This window comes from Podarcis bocagei (genome assembly GCF_964188305.1).
Source record: "Podarcis bocagei genome assembly, chromosome: 1".
Lineage (NCBI taxonomy): Eukaryota > Metazoa > Chordata > Lepidosauria > Squamata > Lacertidae > Podarcis > Podarcis bocagei.
This window is the reverse complement of record NC_138125.1, coordinates 16,329,667-16,348,984: the sequence shown is the minus strand read 5'-3', so window position 1 is coordinate 16,348,984 and position 19,318 is coordinate 16,329,667. Positions and strand designations below refer to the sequence as shown.

Sequence of the window (19,318 nt, the reverse complement as noted above, 5' to 3'; positions counted from 1 at the left end):
AGTCGAAGGAGACTATGGGGTCGCAGTGCTCATCTCACTTTCAGGCCAAGGGAGCTCGTGTTTGTCCACAGACAGTTTTCAGGGCCATGTGGCCAGCATGACGTCTGGTGCAACGGAACACCATGACAGAAACCAGAGCACACGGAAACGCCGTTTACCTTCCCGCCGCAGCGATACCTATTTATCTACTTGCACTGGCGTGCTTTTGAACTGCTAGGTTGGCAGGAGCTGGGACAGAGCAACGGGAGCTCACTCCTTCGCAGGGATACGAACCACCGACCTTCCAATCGGCAGGCCCAAGAGGCTCAGTGGTTTAGACCACAGTGCCAATCTCTTAGAACTTGCATGCAAGGTCCCAGCTTCAATCCATTGGTATTTACAGGTTAAGCTAGGAGAGAACCCTGCTCTAAGAGTCATTGCCAGTTAGTGTAGATGGACCAGGTCTGATTTGGGATGACGCAGCTTCCCATGCTCGTAAACACAGTTTCTGACATCCATCTTGGCTGTGAGTCCTGGAAGACCTGCTCTCTGCCTTGTAGGCCTTTTTCTACCTGGCCTGGGATGGTGGGACCTGGACGGACTCCAACTACAAATGCTGAGGCTACAGAATATTAGGCTGGGGTATTGTTTAGGAATGGTAGTTGGTGTTATTGATACTAATTTTTTGTGCCTTTTATTTTAGATCTTACGATTTATGTGAAGTTCAGTTTGCTTGTGTACTTTTTGATGTTTTGTTTATTGTTTATGGCTAGCTTTGTTATGTTGTAATTATGTGTTTTTTCAAGCTGTAAGCTGTCTTGAGTGTGGTTTGAACTATGGAGAAGCAGCATACAAATAAAATCCATGTTACGTTATCTCTTCATCATGGTTCAAAATACAGTGGTACCTCAGGTTACATATGCTTCAGGTTACATATGCTTCAGGTTACAGACTCTGCTAACCGAGAAATAGTGCTTCAGGTTAAGAACTTTGCTTCAGGATGAGAACAGAAATCGTGCCCTGGTGGTGCGGTAGCAGCAGGAGGCCCCATTAGCTAAAGTGGTGCTTCAGGTTAAGAACAGTTTCAGGTTAAGAACGGACCTCCGGAACGAATAAAGTACTTAACCCGAGGTACCACTGTAGCTAAAAATCAGAAGGCCATGGAGATTTTTATCTATCAACTTAAATAACCAGGGTGATTAATCAGGCAGAGTGATTTTGGTCAACATTTTCTGTTAACCCAAAAGTGCAATTCTTGCAGAGGAAGTTCAGATTTCGGGTGAACATCCCCAATTCCCCAGTGTACAGGGGCTGTAATGTTTTGATACAGCCTTACAGGAAAGTCTTTCTGTTAATGTGGTTTTGGGAATCATTTTGGGGGAATAAATATATGAACCCCCTTGTTTTAAACATGTTGTTAATCATTTCATAATTTTTTAAAAAAATATTTATTCCATTCTCCCCCCCCTTTTTTTTTTTTGGTGATGAGCGAAAACAAAGAGAGGCTTTGTAAAAAACCTGGAACAAACTCTGGTTTTTCCTGATTCTTTTCTCAGGCCTTCACATCTCTAATGGTCTCTCTGTAGTCCCTGACCTAAAGCACATTCTGAAACAGTCCTGGGAAGTCTCTTGCTGATAGGCAATGGAAGTTGCTAGACTGGTATGCTGAGACTTTGATGACAGTAGCTCTACAGGTATAGATTAGGACCAGCCCACGTGCAGCTGTTAACCCAATGAGAATCGGAGAGCTGCTGCAAAGTTGAGTGTTTTTTGTTTTGTTTTTTTTTGTGTAAAGCTTGAGAACAAGCTTAAAGCTAATTCACAGCGGCTGCTAACAAACAGTCCTTTGAAAAGGCAGCATTTGAAGCCATGGAGGAGAATGTCTAATTCTAGATGCGTGTATAGTTTGGTGTTGCTGCTGCTTTGAACTTGTTAGCATTGGAAACTGACATGGGCCGAGCACATGCTCTTACATGCACTAGAAGCACCCGAGGTCATGCAAGACCTTGTTCCCATCCCATCATTCCTGAACCCAGCGCATAGTTTTAAAGTAACTCTCCTCCTCTTAATTCTTCTCCATTGAAGATTCGCAGCTCCGTTCATGAATTTATTAACTATCCGTGTAAAATGTTTTGCCTTTGGTGTCAGAGGCAGAATGTCTCTGAGTGCCTGTTGCTAGGAATAATAAGAGTGCTATTGTGCTCAGATCCTGTATGGGAACTTCGCATAGGCACCCGGTTATGCGAACAGTATGCTTTGGGACTTATATGGACTCTACACTCCCTGTTCCCCAACAACCTTGTGAGAAAGCTTCCAGAGGGGTAGCCATGTTAGCTTGTTGCAGTTAAAACAACCAAAAGGGACTGAAAGTCCAACAGATTTATGGTAGCCCAAACTTCTTTGCACCGTATTTTTCGCTCTATAAGACGCACCAGACCACAAGTAATTTTCCACCGTCTTGAACCTGGGAGCGGGGTGTCAGGATTGACGTTTTTTTGGGAAGTTCATTGACTATAGACAAAGGTTTTGACATACAGTTAAAAGAAGAGAAACATAGTGATTCCACTGTTCCCCTTCGCATTTTAAAGGAACAAATATTGACAAAATATCTGAAAAAGGAAACTTTGTTGTTAGATCTGCCTTTAAAAAAAAAAAGAGAGAGAGATGGATACAAATTCAAGTTCTTCCCCTAGAGGGAGCCTGTGAAACTGTTATTAAATTTGAACCGGGGAGCTTTGCAGCTGAAGATTAAGATCGTGGGAACAGACTGACCTTGCATAACAATGTATTCAGAAGCTTTGGTACGTGCTTTCTGCAAAACAAGTGCCTTGTTGGAACAGTTACATGAGAGGACGGACTTGATGACTGTTGCGATCGGAAATTTTGGACGGGTAGTGGGTATCTATATAGAACCCACCCAGGAACCAACTCAGGAGTGTGCTCTGACAGATCAGAGGAGGGAGGAGGTTGTTGCTGGACCTCGGGTGGCAGAGATGGAGGAAGCGGTGGCCCAGCAGGAACATGAGTTGTTGGATTTGACAAATGAACTTGGAAAAAGCCAGACTTGGAGAGATAGAGTTTTGTTGGGTTTAGAAATGGGGGGTTGGATAGACCCCCCCCCCCCATGCAGGGATGTTTTGACCTTTCAAGTCTGGCAATGGGCCGTGAGATGTTTGGAGTTGTGGGGGTCCTTAACTTTGGAGGGTCCTTGAAACATGTCTTTAAATACCACATGGAGTTTAGTGTGGACTATAGAAAAGGGGCTGATCTGTCAAGAAGGGACAAAAATACTGTCAAGTTGGAGTTTCCACGAGTGAAAGGAGCAGGAGACAAAGTAAAGTACAGGTATAAATATGAAGAAGATCTGCGGAAGGGACATGGAAGAGACTTAAGAGCTTTGGATATAAGATTACCAGGTTAATGAACTAGATGGATGGGATAGAAAGGACTGACAAAACCCGGGACCAGGAGGAAGAGACGTTGGATGAAGATTGGAAGAAAGTTTTAAAATTTTTTATTAGGATTGTTTTGTAAAATTGATGAATGTTAGAAAAATGTTGGAACGAAATTATTTAGCTTTAGCAGAAATGTTAAAAGAACTATGTAAGAATATGCTATGGTTATGAGAAATTGGTATAAATAAGATCTAAGTTTTAAGCTTTAGGGTTTTTTATAGTAAGATAAGGTTAAAATAGATTAAGGTAATTTAATGACAGAATATTACGAAAAATGGAAAAGGATTTGCTGTGATAATTAATAACTAGAATACAAATAAGGGAGGAGTGAGGAGGTCGATGAAATAAGGTAATGACAGTTAAGGATTTGGGAATATTGGATTTGTTTTTAATTTTTTTGTGGTTTATTTTTGCTTTTTGATTGTGATGTGTTATGTGTTTTGTTGTTGTTTTTTGTTTTTGATTTTTACTAATTTGTATTGTTTGATTGCTGTTTCTTTTTTCTTTGTTTTTTTTCTTTGTTTTTCCTGTAATTCTAAAATTCTTAATAAATATCATTAAAAAAAAAATCCCCACTCAGTCATGAAGCTCATTGGGTGACCTTGGAGTCAGCCACAGCCGCTTAGCCTACTTCACAGGGTCGTTGTAGAGATTAATTGAGGAGTGGGTGAACCATACACTCGTTGGAGGAAAAGTTGGGATATAAATGCAGTAAACAAGCTCTTCTGCTTACCTGTTTAAGACAGCTGGAGGGGCCAGCCAGATGGAGATGTCAGTCACCGGAAATCTCCACATGGTCGCAGTTGGATCTGTGCCAGTCGCAAGACGCATGGGGAATTTATAGCGCTGGTTTTGAGCGGCAGGCAAGCAATCCTCAATGAGGAGATGGAAGTGTGCTATCAGCTGCTGCCATTTTGAAATTAAATGGGGAAAACCCAAACCTTAATCCGATTAATTAATGACAACTTTGCGGCATATCTTTTTGTGTGTAATGCCTGCACACAGATCATGTCAGGGATGGCATGTGGTGTTCATGTGGATTCTCCTCCAACCTGTAAAACATGCAATAGGATTTGCACTGCAGGCATGTTCCTGTGCCTGGGGAAAATAAAATGCGTGGACTTGCTTTCATTCACCACAGTCCCTCTCAGTTAGACTACTGGAACTGTCATTCCACATATACATTAATTCACCAGTTAAAAAGAGCAATCTCTTTCACATACTCAGTTGTCATAAAGACTTTCTCCTGACTGAAGCTGATAGGAATATTTATTTTTAGGCTGTAATCATAGCCCAACTTATAAATTTAGTGGAGCTTGCTTCTGACGTGGCTAGGATTCCACTGTAAACTGTTCTTGCTAGTGATGTGTGCACTCTCTTTCTCTTACTCCCTCAAACACACCCCTCAATCATTTGGTTCCTCCCTTGTCTGCCTGCTTCTTTCTTACTCACCCACTCCCTGCAATTCTCTTGCATTTTCCTGATGGGGTGTGTGTGTGTGTGTGTGTGTGTGTGTATATATATATATAAAATCTACGAAAGCAAATATATATATATATATATACATATATATATGTTGTGTAAAGAACTTTTAGGGAAAACATTACCCCCCCCCCTTTCAAACAGAAACTTGCATGCATGTGTAAGAGAATATGTGGCGCTGGTACATGAACATTGTACTATGTGCTAATAAGCTTTTTCCACTCTTAAAGGCACTCTTAAAGGCATCTTAGAGAGCTCTTTGCGAGGAGAGTCTCTGAGTATTGCCCCAGCTTCATTTCGAACTAACGAAGTGCCTTTTTTGTAATTTATAATAGCATTTTAGAGACTCCGCCAACACAAGAAATGGCTGCAGCTCCGGAGTAGAGCACAACTGTGGTGTAAATGCTAGATTGTTGGACGAGGACCTGGGTTCAAATCCCCCACTCAGCCATGAAGCTCACGCCTTAGGCCAGTTACAGCCTCTCAGCCTAACCTACCTCTTAGGATTGTTGTGAGGATAAAACGGGGGAGAGAGTTGTACGTGCCATCTTGAGCTACTTGGAGAAAAGTTGGGATATAAGTATAATAATAATTTTAAAAAGAGAGACAGCACCTGGCTCAGTCCTATTAAAAGGAGGATCCGGGTGGCAGGTGATGTGAGAGAGCTTCTGCCTGAGAGACGTTTGCCAGTCAAGCATAGAGACAGTTCCAAGTTAGTGGAACAAATAGACTGAACTTACATAAGGGGCAGCCCCCTCTTCCCCCTTCTTACAAAACAGCCCTGCATGGTAGGCCAGTACTGCGGTTTCTGTGTTACAGTGGGATGGCTGAGGTCGGGAGAAAACTAGCCTGTCTAGGGCCTCATCCGCAGCACACATTAAAATCAGTAATATACCACTTTATAAACAGCCGTGGCTTTCCCCAAAGAATCCTGGGAACTGTAGTTTGTCAAGGGGAGCTGGGAGTGGCGAGGAGACCCAGCTCTTCCCCTCACAACGTAGTCTTAACAATAAATTTGCAGTGTGGTTTCAAAATCAATTCCTTTTTTCAAGGAACTCTGTGAGGGGGAATAGGGGGTCTCCTAACAACTGCTTTAAATGTATAATACAGATGGGGCCAAGGCTAGTGAGTTTAAGATGGAGGAGGAGGAGGGGAGATTTCAGCGGAGGACTTCCTGACTGAGAGCACAGTCTGTTTAATCGCTGCACCATGCCACCTCCTCCTCCCCATTTGTGTCCCTTTTAACTTTCAGCAAAGAAGCCCGTGAAGGGCATTACTTTCCTTTCCTGCTTGCCATTCTCCTAGAGGGCAGCAAGAAGTCGAATAGGCCTCTACTTTTGCTGCTTCAGCGGTAAGACTCCATGGTGATCCCTTTCCCTTGCAATAGGCTTCATTATCAGTAGCCCTCTTAATGCATCTTAATCTGAAGGCAAGTCCGTGCGTATCCACCCTTTTGCATGTGTGCCTGAGTGCAATGCAAAAACCTACGCCCTGTAGTGGAATAATGGACTTGCACAATGTGAACTATTTATGAAGCTGGGCTCCTGTGTAAAACTTTCATGAGATAGAGAGGGAGAGAGAGAGAGAGAGGGTGGGTGGCAGAAGTTGCCATGCCTAAGGATGAAAACAGCATTATTCTTACAGGCCCCATTCAGCTTTTGATAACGGAACTGGGAAAACTGGATGGGACTGGTGAGGTTGTGTGTGTGTGTGTGGATCTGAGCAGTATTAGTAAAAGATATTTTGGTTTTAATCACAGGCCTTGTGTATGGAATTGAGGAAATGCTGTGCTTAGAATTCTGTGTGTACATAAGAAGCTGCCTCAGACCGAGTTAGCGTATTGGTTCATTTGCTTCTGCATTGTCTGAACTGACTGGCAGCAAGGCGGCCCAGGGTTTTCGGACGGGGTATTCCCCAGCCTTACCCAGAAATTGAACAATATGAAAAACCAAATAAACAGAAATCTTATAAATCTCTGAAGTCACAAAATGTGCTCTCTTGATGGATTCTCTTGAAAACATAGAACCAAATAAACGTAAGTCTTATAAGTCTCTGAAAGTCTTTGTAGACTATGCAAGTCTCCGAAAGAAGCAATGGGTCAGATTCTTATCTGATGAAAACAAGCGGCAAAGCTTTGTTTTATGACGTCCAAGGCTGCCGAAGAGGTCCGCAAACAGACGTAGCGAACGGTGATTCCAGATATACCCACTGTTTCGTAGAATTTTTCTTCAGCACAGCAGAAGGATGCAAAAATGCTTCATAAACTGCAAATGAATTATTGAAACGATGACCTGCATATACACGGTAACTTACAATAACTCAGATTCTATGTTTTCAAGAGAACCCATCAAGAGTGCACATTTTGTGACTTTAGAGATTTATAAGATTCCTGTTTATTTGGTTTTTCATACTGTTCACTGTTCCGTATAGATTATATAAAGAGTTTATATTGATATTGCATTGTTGTACCTGGTCATCGGGTTGCCTGGGATATTACTGATAATTGTTTGCAACACAGGGGTTTAATTGTTTGGTTACTTACCCAGAAATTGAACATAGGGATCCTTTTGCATGCAAAGCAGATCCACTGAGTCATGCCTCTTCACTCTGAGATTTCTTAGAATCATAGTGTTGGAAAGTATCCTTGGGGTCATCTAGTCCAACCCCCTGCGATGCAGGTATCTCAGCTAAAGCATCCCTGGCAGATGGCCATTCAACCTCTGTTTAAAAACCTCCAAGGAAGGAGAGTCCACCACATTCTGAGGGAGTCCTTTTCACTGTTGGAACATCTCTTAACTTTTAGGCAGTTCTTCCTGATGTTTAGTCGGAATCTTCTTTCTTGTAATTTGAAGCCATTGGTTCGAGTCTTGCCCTCCAGAGCAGGAGAAAACAGGCTTGCTCCATCCTCCATGTGACAGCACTTAAGATATTTGAAGACGGCTATCATATCTCCTCTCAGTCTCATCTTTTCCAGACTAAACATACCCAGCTCCTTTAACCATTCCCCATAAAGCTTGGTTTCCAGACCCTTGACCCTCTTGGTTGTCCTCTTCTGCACACATTCCAGTTTGTCAATATCCTTAAATTGTGGTGCCCAGAATTGGACACAGTATTCCAGCTGTGGTACTACAGTCATACCTCGGGATGAATACGCTTCAGCTTAAATATTTCCGGGTTGCGCTCCGCGGTGACCCGGAAGTAACGGAGTGCGTTACTTCCGGGTTTCGCCGCTCACGTATATGCAGACGCTCAAAATGATGTCACACGCATGCGCGGAAGTGGTGAAACGCGACGCACACGCAGACGCACAGTCGCGTCTTACGTTTGCGTCAGGATGCGAACGGGGCTCCGGAACGGATCACGTTTGCATCCAGAGGTACCACTGTATTATTTCCCTTGATCTAGACACTGTACTTCTGTTGATGCAGCTTAGAATAGCGTTAGCTTTTTCTTTCCTTTTGCTGCTGCTGCACACTGTTGACTCATGTTCAGCCTGTGGTCCACCAAGACCCCTTGATCCTTTTCACATGTACTGCTAGTAAGCCAGGCTTCCCCTATCTCATATTTGTGCAGTTGATTGTTCCTGCCTAGGTGCAGAACCTTTCAATTTTAGCAGTGTTATGAAGCGGGGCCCCAACAGCATTTTTAACACTGAACTTGGTTTGTTTGTTTTTTTAATTCCTATCTTCTCTTTCTTTTGCTTTGCTACCCTTTTTCTGGTCACACCTGTGTGAACATGGCTTGTTGTTGATGAGGATCAATATTCTAAAATGTGCACATGTATGACATCAATACCAAACATTCAAAGAAAGTTAAAAAAGAGGGGGGGGGAGAGCAGCATTCCTTGAACTTGTATAAAATTGTGTATTAACAGCCTCCCTCTACCCAACAACCTTCAGTCGACGTTGGACTACAATGCCCATCATCCCTGGCCATTGGCCACACTGGCTGTGGATGCTGGGAGTTGTAGTCCACAAGCTTAGAGCCCTTCAGGATTTAACCTCCTTCCTTCGGGCATGTAAGACAGAGCTATTCCTCCTGGCCTTTAATTTGAATTCAGCCTGATCTTTTATTTCCCTTCTCTTCCCTCCCCTTTTATGAAGATTACCTGCTCTGAGATGCCACAGCTAATTCTCCCCTGGCCTCCTTGCTGGCCGAAGTAGGACTAATTCAGCCAGCTAGCCCTGGTGACTGTCTAATGCTTATTGGATGGATTTCCCCCAAATTGATTTTTGAACTTTGAATTTTATTGTTATTCATGTTTTTATACATCTAGAGGAGCCACAGGCTGAGAAAGACTTGGATATATAATATATACGATGGTAAATGTTTATGGTACGTGAATTTCTGGAGTATTGAGTCATGGTAGAGAGAGTTTTGGATCCATGGGATACTGAGTTAGACCACTGGTCTGTTTAACCCAGTACTGAAGCAGTGCGGATTCTCATTTGAGTACTCAAGATATTAGTTCACGGGTAGCCCCTGTAGCATCCTCCAGTTCCCATCATTCATGCTCATTGGCCATGCTGGACTGTGTGTGTCAGGGAACTGACATCAGAGGCACGGGAGAAGGAGAGGGTCTCTGATTCTGCAGGAGAAGGTCCCAGCGCTAGGGGGAGACTCAGCTGGGAAGAAGGGGAAGAGAATGAGTGTAACACCAGGGATCCAGGAGAGCAACGGGACAGGGAGGTGCAGGGGCTCCAGGACTCTTCGTTGGAAGTTAGTGAGGAGAGCCCAAGCACCCCGCTGCCCACGCCCACCCTGCGCAGGAGACTCCCGCGCAGTGAGAGGTGGAGACGATTGGGCGTCAAACAGCTCTTATGCTGGCAGCGCTTTAAGAAACGCCCACAGACAGATTCTACGAGTGACTAAGGGCAGCCACGCTGAGATGGGCTGTGCAGTCCGGAGGGTTTAACCAGGCAATCCAAACCACTACAGTGTGCATCCTTAATTCTGTAAATGAACACCCATTTTTCATTTGCTCCTTGAGGAACATTTATGCAGTAGGAATTCAGACAGCAAGATCTGTTCAGTAATCTTAATTAAAACGGTGCCTGCATTAACCGACTTGTTGCATTCTTTCTACTAAAAGGGGGGGGGGGAGCAAGTTGTCTAGGAAAATATCAGCCAAGGAACAAACAATCTGTTCCCTTCTTTCCATTGAATCTGTTTCTTCAAAGCCTTCTCCCAGCATTTAAATGATAACACACTTTTAAAAGGTGTTGTTGTACTTAATTGTCTTCTGGATTGTTTACAATCTTTCGTCCTTCAACTTTTGTTGCGTATTTTGTCTCTGTATACAACCAATGATTATACAAATAAATAAATAGTAAAGGTGCCAGTACTCACCAATAAGTTGTTACAGTAATTGCCACACTTTAACATGGGGGGGGGGGGTTTACTGGTACTGTGTACCTTTGAGTACCCCCAGTAAATAACTATATAGAAAATCTCATGTATTGCTGTTAAATGGGTACTCAGTTTTATGTTATTTGGATGGTGGTAGTATTTGCTGAGAAAACTCTCTGTGTGTTTTTATTTTGTATTTTTCAAAAAACAAACATTATTGATTGAACTGAATTGAATCACATGGGTAGCAATTGTGGCTGATACAGATTTTTAATTAAGATGTTTTGATTGTATATTATAATGCTTAATAGTTCATGTAATGAAAGGACTGAGAAGCTGCAAAAGCCTTTCCTGAATTTGAGTATATAAAGCCATTCTCAGTTCAGGTGTAAACGTAAATTTGGGCAACTAAGATGGACCACAATCTTGGTCTCTTAAAGGTTTTTGTTGTTGTTGTTGTTGTTTTTTGGAAAATGCAATGCCACCTGCCCTGACAATTTCATAAAACTTTAGTTAGAAATTGCAAATGCACTCACTGGAGCAAATTGGCTCTGTCCGCAAATCGGCAGATTATCACAGACTTGCAAGCCAAATCCAGCCCATTAGCTATATAGATTTAGCATCTCATCAGAGGGTCATGAAAATGCACTGTTTTTGCAAACCCACCTGGGCTTAGCAAACAGGGGAGTTGCATTCAGCTTGGGAGCTCACAAGTAAAACTGTTACATCGGGGGAAAAAATACGAGAGAGAGACATTGCACACACTTTTGTAAATCAAGAAAAATTTTAACAACAACAGAAAAACAAGTTGCAGAGGCCTTCCTTGCCTTGTTTAAACAGGCTTGCTTTCGGCCTCTTCCCTCACACTGCGCCTTATGAGCAAGGATGCGCATGTGCGCCACAAGATGGCAGAGTTGCTTTGCCGATGAACCGCGAGCAAAAAAGCCACCTGCTAACCGCAGATGTCCTTCTTTGCTTCCTTTCCTTTTTAAAGGAAAGCTAAAGCGCAGCTCCCGGTGTTTGTTTTAGGCTGTCACCATGTTCTGGAGCTCGGAAGATGCTTCAGATTTGTATGCAAGCAATCTGCACCGGCTCTTCTGTATGATAATGGGTTTTGGAAGGTGGGGGAGGACGAGGACGGAGGAATCTTGCCCTGTCTTAGCCTCTCATTGTTTGATCAATGCTAGAACCTGCACCGAGCATACTAAATACGGGGGTGCTGTTGAAACCGCTGCCGTGTCCTCGACTCAACCCTGTTCTCTCAGTGCATTTTGGCACGTAACAGGCAAGGTGTTACAGAGCCTCCTTTTGCAGTACCTTGTCACGTAATGGTGAATTAAGCCTGCCGCGGCCACCTAACTTTTGGGGTTTCTTGTTCTCTTTTTTGTGCTCGGCTCCCTATGGATCTCTCTTTCCCCCGGCTCCTTAGTAGGATAATGTGGGAAGGTAGTCTCCCTCTTCCTTCAGCAGCAGCAGCTATGGCTGATGGGATACTGGGTCAGAAAGCAAGATTCAGAGATCCACAATGGGTGGGGCAGGTTGAGAGATGGCATTGATGACCCCCCCCCCCCAGATTGCTTCATAGATTTGGGCTCTCCGTAGTTGAAGGAAGCACATGTAGTTAATAGGTCTGGATATGCCTCCTCTGCCCCCTGTTCCATAAAGCATGCCTAGCATTTACTGTGTCCGTTTTATGGGTTATTGTATGGCTTTTATTGTGATGCGCTGTTCTTTTTATTTTATGTTATTCTCAATGCACTTAAATTTTTGTAAGTCGGAGGTTGTGTGCTTCTGAAGACCAGTTGCTGGAAGCCATGGGGTGGGGGTTGGGGGTGGCGGCGGGGAGAGGGCTGTTCTCAGATCCCACTGTCAGGCTTCCCAGAGCCATCTGGTTGGCCACTGTGAGAGCAGAATGCTGGACCTAGATGGACTACTGGCCTGATCCTGCATGCTAGGTAAAGGTAAAGGGACCCCTGACCGTTAGGTCCAGTCATGACTGACTCTGGGGTTGCAGCGCTCATCTCGCTTTACTGGCCAAGGGAACCGGCGTACAGCTTCCTGGTCATGTGGCCAGCATGACTAAGCCGCTTCTGCGAACCAGAGCAGCGCACAGAAATGCCGTTTACCTTCCAGCTGGAGTGGTACCTATTTATCTACTTGCACTCTGATGTGCTTTTGAACTGCTAGGTTGGAAGGAGCAGGGACCGAGCAACGGGAGCTCACCCCGTTGCGGGGTTTCAAACCGCCGACCTTCTGATCAGCAAGCCCTAGGCTCTGTGGTTTAACCCACAGCGCCACACACGCCCCACGATCCTGCATGCTACTCTTACATTATTAAGTTTATTGGAGACAAGCGACACATGAATTGAGTAAATAAGATTTCCACGCCAGATGCCTTCACTAAAATGCAGAACCGCTCACCACGTTTTGCTTTTCTAGGTATGGGGTGACTCATGTGTCTGCACACACACGCTGCCATGCGCCTTTTATGAATGAGCGTGCAACTGAATCAGCCGACGGGAGCTGGCTTGGCAGTCTGCAGGTCTTGCGTGAAAGCTAAACCCACACACATTACCGATTCATTAATAAAAAAAAACCCCTGACACATGCATGAAATCATTGAAGGGACTGGCATCGTGTTTGCAGAGCCAAAAGGAGAGGAGCGAGTGTGTTGTGTATGTGAAAGCACTTTCCTATCTTAACTTATTTTAGGTCATAGGAACATAGGAAGTTGATGTACACACAGAGTATTATCTACACTGACTCACTCCAGGGTTTCAGGCAAGCAGATTACCAGCCCTACTTGGAAGTGGTAAGGATTGAATCTGGCACCTTCTGCATGCAAAGCAGTCAATCTACCACTTGGACATGGGTCTTCTCCTTTGGTCTGTTCCTGAGATTCTTGAAGTATGCATCTATCAGTGTTTGCTCCATATTAACACATTGCGTGTTTGCATCATTCACATAACGCTAAGCAGGAGCAAAGGCACAACAGTCACGTTATGAAACTTTTGTCCCAGTGTTAGAAATTCTAGGGCTGCTATACATCCAGAATTTCCTAGACATACAGGAGTCGGAAACAGTGTCCAGGCAGAAATCACTGAGATGTCTGGGAAAATCCAGACGTATGGCAATCCATGTCAGAAGTTTAGATTTTGGCGAATTTCCTTCAAAATACAGTGGTACCTTGGTTTACGAACTTAATCTGTTCCAGAAGTCCGTTCTTAAACCAAAGCGTTCTTTAACCAAGGCGTGCTTTCCCACAGCAGAGGAGGACTCAATTTACAAATGGAACACACTCAACAGGAAGCGAAACATGTTCTGCTTCCAAGGCAAAGTTCACAAACCAAAACGCCTACTTCCGGGTTTGCAGCGTTCTTATTCCAAGTTGTTCATAAACTAAGCTGTTCTTAAATCAAGGTACCACTGTAGCTCAATAACTTCATTTTATTTATTTTTTTGGAGATTTTGCAAAACAAAAAAAAGGCTGAGCAACTTTTGTGTCTGGATTTTCACCTTTTGAAATATGGCAACCGTAGAAATTCCCTGGGCACGTTTTGCAACTGTCAAATGTCCATTTGCAACCACATGGAGATCTCTAGATGCCAGGTTGATGGCTGACATCTCCATCTGGCTGGCCCCACCAGCTTTCTCAAGAAGGCAAGCAGAAGAGCTTATTTATTGTGTTTACTTCAAGGAGTAAATGGTTTACCCAGCTTCTCTCAGTTAATCCCTACAACAACCCTGTGAGGTAGTTTAAGAGGCTGTGACTGGCCCAAGGCCAGCCTGTGAACTTCATGGCGGAGTGGGGATTCTAACCCCCCCAGGTCCTAGTCCAACACTCTAACTACTGCACCACACTGCCTTCCTAGAGTACTTCTGCTATGGGGCAACATTCCACCAAGTCAATGGCCAAAAGAACCCTCAATTCAGCTCCACCGCGCTGCACATTCCTGTGAGAATGCCAGCTCTCAGAGGGAAAGCAGGGTGCATTTATGTTGTCTGTTACTCTAGTTTTTGTTTTAGCACAACTCCGTCTTGGATATTGGTCTGTATGCCACCAGTTCTATCGCTAGCACTTGCAGTATATAATAGCTTTTTAAATTAGTGGGGACTTGTGTTTATGAGAAATTACTGATTATTCCTTAATTAATCTCAATTGCTGATGGTTACTTAGGCTTTCCATTTTTCATAATTAACATAATGAGCTAAAAAGATTAGAGTGAAAAAAGATGTTCATCCTTAGCATAACACTAATAAATGAGCTCTGGCCTATCACTGAGGGGTAGACCTGCACAGCGTCACTTTGGCTGGAGTCTCAGGCCTGGTTGACAGATGCAGAACCAATGAGGTGTGAATGTCTTGAAGAAGAAGGAGAATGAACTAGGACTCCCATCATCCTTTGCCATGCTCTTTGGGGCTGATGGAAACTGTAGTCCAGAATGTCTGTAGAGCATCTGTTTGAGGGAAGGATGTTGGACTATCCAGAGCAGGTAGCCTAGAACACTTTCCTATAGATTTTGAGGAACACCCAGCAGAACACCTACAGCAAGAACTGGTAGTCTGTTCTAGCAGCTCAGGACTCTACCAGTTCACACGCTGCATGTGTAGACCAACCCTCATTCTGGTGACCTAAAAGATTTTAGGTCCTCTTTCAACAAGAAGAGCTCACCCTGTTTATGCACAGTTCACTAAAGGGGTAATTTACTGAGCTTGTGCTTAAGATTGGTTAGGGTTGACTTGGCACGAAATCCCACCTGCATTTTATATTATTTACTCCCAAGGTTTCTTAAACAGCTTTTCAGCTGAGAGCCAGTGTGGTGTAGTGGTTAAGAGCGGTAGTCTCGTAATCTGGGGAACCGGGTTTGCGTCTCCGCTCCTCCACATGCAGCTGCTGGGTGACCTTGGGCCAGTCACACTTCTTTGAAGTCTCTCAGCCCCACTCACCTCACAGAGTGTTTGTTGTGGGGGAGGAAGGGAAAGGAGAATGTTAGCCGCTTGGAGACTCCTTAAAGGGAGTGAAAGGTGGGATATCAAATCCAAACTCCTCCCCCTCCTCCTCCTCCTCCTCCTCCTCCTCCTCCTCCTCCTCCTCTTCTTCTTCTTCTTCTTCTTCTTCTTCTTCTTCTTCTTCTTCTCCTCCTCCTCCTCCTCCTCCTCCTCCTCCTCCTCCTCCTCCGAGAACCACCTTAGTATCTCAGATTAGAAATCTCAAAATTAAAATGACAATTGATTCGAGTTACAAGAAAGGAGATTCCAATCAAATTTCAGGAATAACTTTCTGACAGTACGAGCTGTTCCGCAGTGGAAAGCACCCCCTCTTAGAGGTTTTTAAGCAGAGGTTGGATGACCAACCTCTCATGGATGCTTAAGTAGAGATTCCTGCATTGCAGGGGGGCTGGACTAGATGACCCACAGGGTCCCTTCCAATGATACAAGTCTATGATTATACTTGGCATGATGGCAACTAATTACAAAAAGCAAACAAAAACAACAAGAACAAAACGTAACTGATGCTTGCTTCCAGAACACCATGAGAAAGAGTGTTGAGCGGAATCCTCATGGAATGATCAGCTTTGAGACCCTGGGTTGCTGCTGACAATGAGTATGTAGACTATCCTTCTCTAACCCGATGTTAGAGATGTACTTGGACTCCAACCATCCCTGATCACTGGCCATGGAGGCTGGAGCTGATGTCAGTTGGAGTTCAACAGCATCTGGCGGTCACCATCCTGGAGGAGGTTTGCGTAGACCTTTGTTTCCCAAATTCCAACTGTTTCCGGACTACAGTTCCCATCCTCCCTGAGCATTGGTCTTGCTAGCAAGGGTTGATGGGAGTTGTAGTCCCAAAAAACCTCTGGAGACCCCATTTTGAGAAATACTGCTGTAGACAGTCGTAGGCCATATATGTACAGGCAATCTGACTTTTTAAGGCAGCTCTAATATTTCCAGACTAGCTGTTGAAGACTAGTACTGCTGCTGTTGTATTATATATTGCCGGTGGTTTGTTTTATTTTGTGTTTTATTTGTTTGTGTGTGTGTGTTACAAGCTGGCTTGATCTTTGGAGGAGTGATATATAAATACCATAAAAAAGGGTCGTAAAGAAGTTGCCTGTTCTCTGTCCCTTAAGTGTTCTTATTTGGTATCAGTGCTGGCTAGGATTGCGAGATAACTAGAACTTGTGCCTGTCTTCAGGCAAGGCAAGGCAACAAAAAGAGTGAAGGAATGTTGCAGGAGAGACGTACATGAATTACATAAATGTATGGTAATGGGAAGCAATATATAAACAAATGAGTTAGCGAATAAAGCCAGTAACGCCCACGCCAGTGCTACCCCATAAAATCTGATGAATTAGGGAAATAACAAAGGGATGTTCATAAAAAGACATGGGGGACCCTATAACAAAACATTGCCAGTGTGGAGCGCTTGTGTTCTGGATTCAAGTCACTCCAATCCCCGCATAGCTTCCCTTCTCCCCCTCCAGTGGTCAGTTAGCATTCCATGCCCACTGAACATTCTCAGGCAACTCTTGTGCCCCATTCAGGCTACATTAAGTTCTTCAGTTTCTTCATTGATGTCTGAGGCTAGCACTCGCTTCTGTTCCTGGAGGACAAGGCAAAATAGCTCCTCAAGTGTGAATTAGGAAGACAACGAGAAGGTTGGTTATTCTTAATTCGAACCCAACCGAACAAAATCAGAAACAAGAATGCCAAGAGTCTTCTATGCGCAGACCCCACAAAAAATGTTCTAATAAATTATTTGGTTTATTATTGCATTATTGTCCCAACTTTCCTCCAAGGAGCTCAAGGTGAGGTATGTGTGGCATGCATCGTTCCCCTCCTTATCATCATCATCAACATCATCATCATCATATATTATTTATACCGCGCCCATCTGGCTGGGTTTCCCCAGCTATTCTATTATCCTCATTAAAACCCTGCGAGGCCGAGCGTTGATGATTGGCCCAAGACCATCCATTTCTTGCTACCAAGTGAAGATGCTTTGACGCCAGGATGGTTCCTGATATCTCATTGGATATGAGCTGTTTTCACACACTAGCAACACGTCCTGTAGAATTCTATCAGATATATTTTATCTGCACAACCGGACGGAATATCAGGAACCATAATGCCTTTTCTGTGCAGCCTGAGCAGGAGCCGTTAAGGAAAAGAAGTCGGAAGAGGCCAATATATATGTGGACTGTCCCTGGTTACAGTCGCCAAAATAGAATGTCTAGTTGCCATTTTGGGGCCAGACAGCTCCAAAGTCTTGTTTTTCAAACAATGGCAAGACATGGGGTTGATTCTCAGTTAAGCATCTGGCTAGTTCAGATGACACCCTTGAGCTTTAAAACTTCTCAGAACTCTTAACCTAGCTGGGTATTTGCACCCTGGCGCCGCATCTGCTAAAAACCACCCTGGCTCCGAGAGAGAACAAGTGCCACTTAAACACACATGAGCTTCCCCACATGTGTGCACCTTCTCTGTGGTACCCTCCAGATGTTACTGAGCTCAAGCCTTTGCTACCCATGAGTCATTGGCCCTGCCGTGGCTGCGTTGGTGGATTCCAGCGACATCTGGAGTGCACCTTATCGGCAGCTGCCGCACAGCCTGTCCCCTCTCGACCCCTGCCTCCTTTTTTCTGCTTTGGAGAGAAAAAGGTTATCCCAGTGCAAACTCTCTACTACGTTTTATTCGCGGAAGCTAAGAGCGATGAGCGTTTGGGTCTTGTGCCTGCGGAATGTGAAGCAGGCCGAACAAAACACTTCTCATCTGCTATCAATAATTTCTCAAGGTAATGAAACAATAGATCACAGTCCCTCTTTCCCCTTGGGGCGTGCCGTCTTTCGGTTCTGGGAAACTTGCTTTCATTTTCTCTATTAAAATCTTATTCACGTGCTCAGCCTCAACTTTGGACCCATGTTTAATCCACCCCACTGGCCACAGTGACCAAGTTTTGCTTTTTATTTCTAAAATGGCACACACACACAGAGAGAGAGGTCACTCCAGCTGCTTTTAAAGGTGCTATTGCTGTAGGATACCCCCCCCCCCATTTTATACCCTTAACTTGAATTGGCAGCGAGGAGAGGGGCTTTTAATGGACAGTAAAAACCCTGACTTTAATTGCCGCAGACATTAGGACGTTAAGAGGCTAATTTGTAAGAGAGAACTTTTTATCTGTCCTGCTTTTTATTGATCTTCCGGGGAGTGGGGGGGGGGGTTAAAATGTTATCTGGAAGGTGGACTTCGCTTCATGCTAAAAGCCAGTTAATGGCAGCTGTGCTGTACTCAAGAGAAGGGTGGCTAATGGTGGAAACCTGCCATATACATATTGGAGCCTTTAAGGACTGAGTTTCTGGAGCAGGGAGGTGCAAAGAAATGAATGGAATAGAGAGAAAAGGCATTTATACCTGGGGGTGCTTAACGTGTGGCATAAGAAGAACCCTGACTGGATGAGGCCAGGGGCGTGTCTCGCCCAGCATCCTGTGACCAACCAGATCCCTAAGGGGATCCCACAAGGAGGATCCGAACGCAATAGTCCTCTCCCCTTCTGCGGTTTCCAGCAACCAGAATTCACAGCGGAGGTAGAAAATCAGGGCAATAGCCATTGATAGCATGAATTTGTCTAACCCTCTTGCAAAGCCACCCAAGTTGGCGGCCATCACCGCCTCTTGTGGGAATGAATCTCATCATTTTAACTATGCGGCGCGTAAATAAATGCTTTCTTTTACCTGTCCCATTGGATGTCCACGAATTCTAGTGTTAGGAGAGACGGAGGGCAGCTTCTTTCTATCTCTTGCTTTCTCCGTGTTCGTTTTAGAAAAGCTGGAAATTCCGCAAACTGATCCGCAATGCATTATAGCGATTCTGCAACCTGATCTCTACGGTCAGATGGCGCCTTGCTCTGCTGGCCGCAGCAATACCACCAAGTAAATGGCCAGCAGGGTATGCCAGATTCTAGCACTTTTGCCTGCCTTGTGTGCGCACTTGGGGTTAGGAGCTCTCTCCCTGGGGAAGTCTGCCTTGTTTGTTCTTGGGGAGCATTCCAGAAA

General features: G+C 44.4%; 1 protein-coding gene and 1 long non-coding RNA gene across 3 annotated transcripts in view; both read left to right on the top strand.

Annotated features, from left to right (window-relative positions):
* The window catches only part of RCOR1 (REST corepressor 1), a 140,216-nt gene that overhangs the window by 59,548 nt on the left and 61,350 nt on the right, over window positions 1-19,318 (top strand). The gene's annotated exons all lie outside the window — the stretch shown is intronic.
* LOC308587639 lies at window positions 6,038-12,868 on the top strand. Its single transcript, XR_014008500.1, has 2 exons — window positions 6,038-6,267; window positions 12,705-12,868. It is a non-coding gene; the product is annotated as an uncharacterized lncRNA (long non-coding RNA).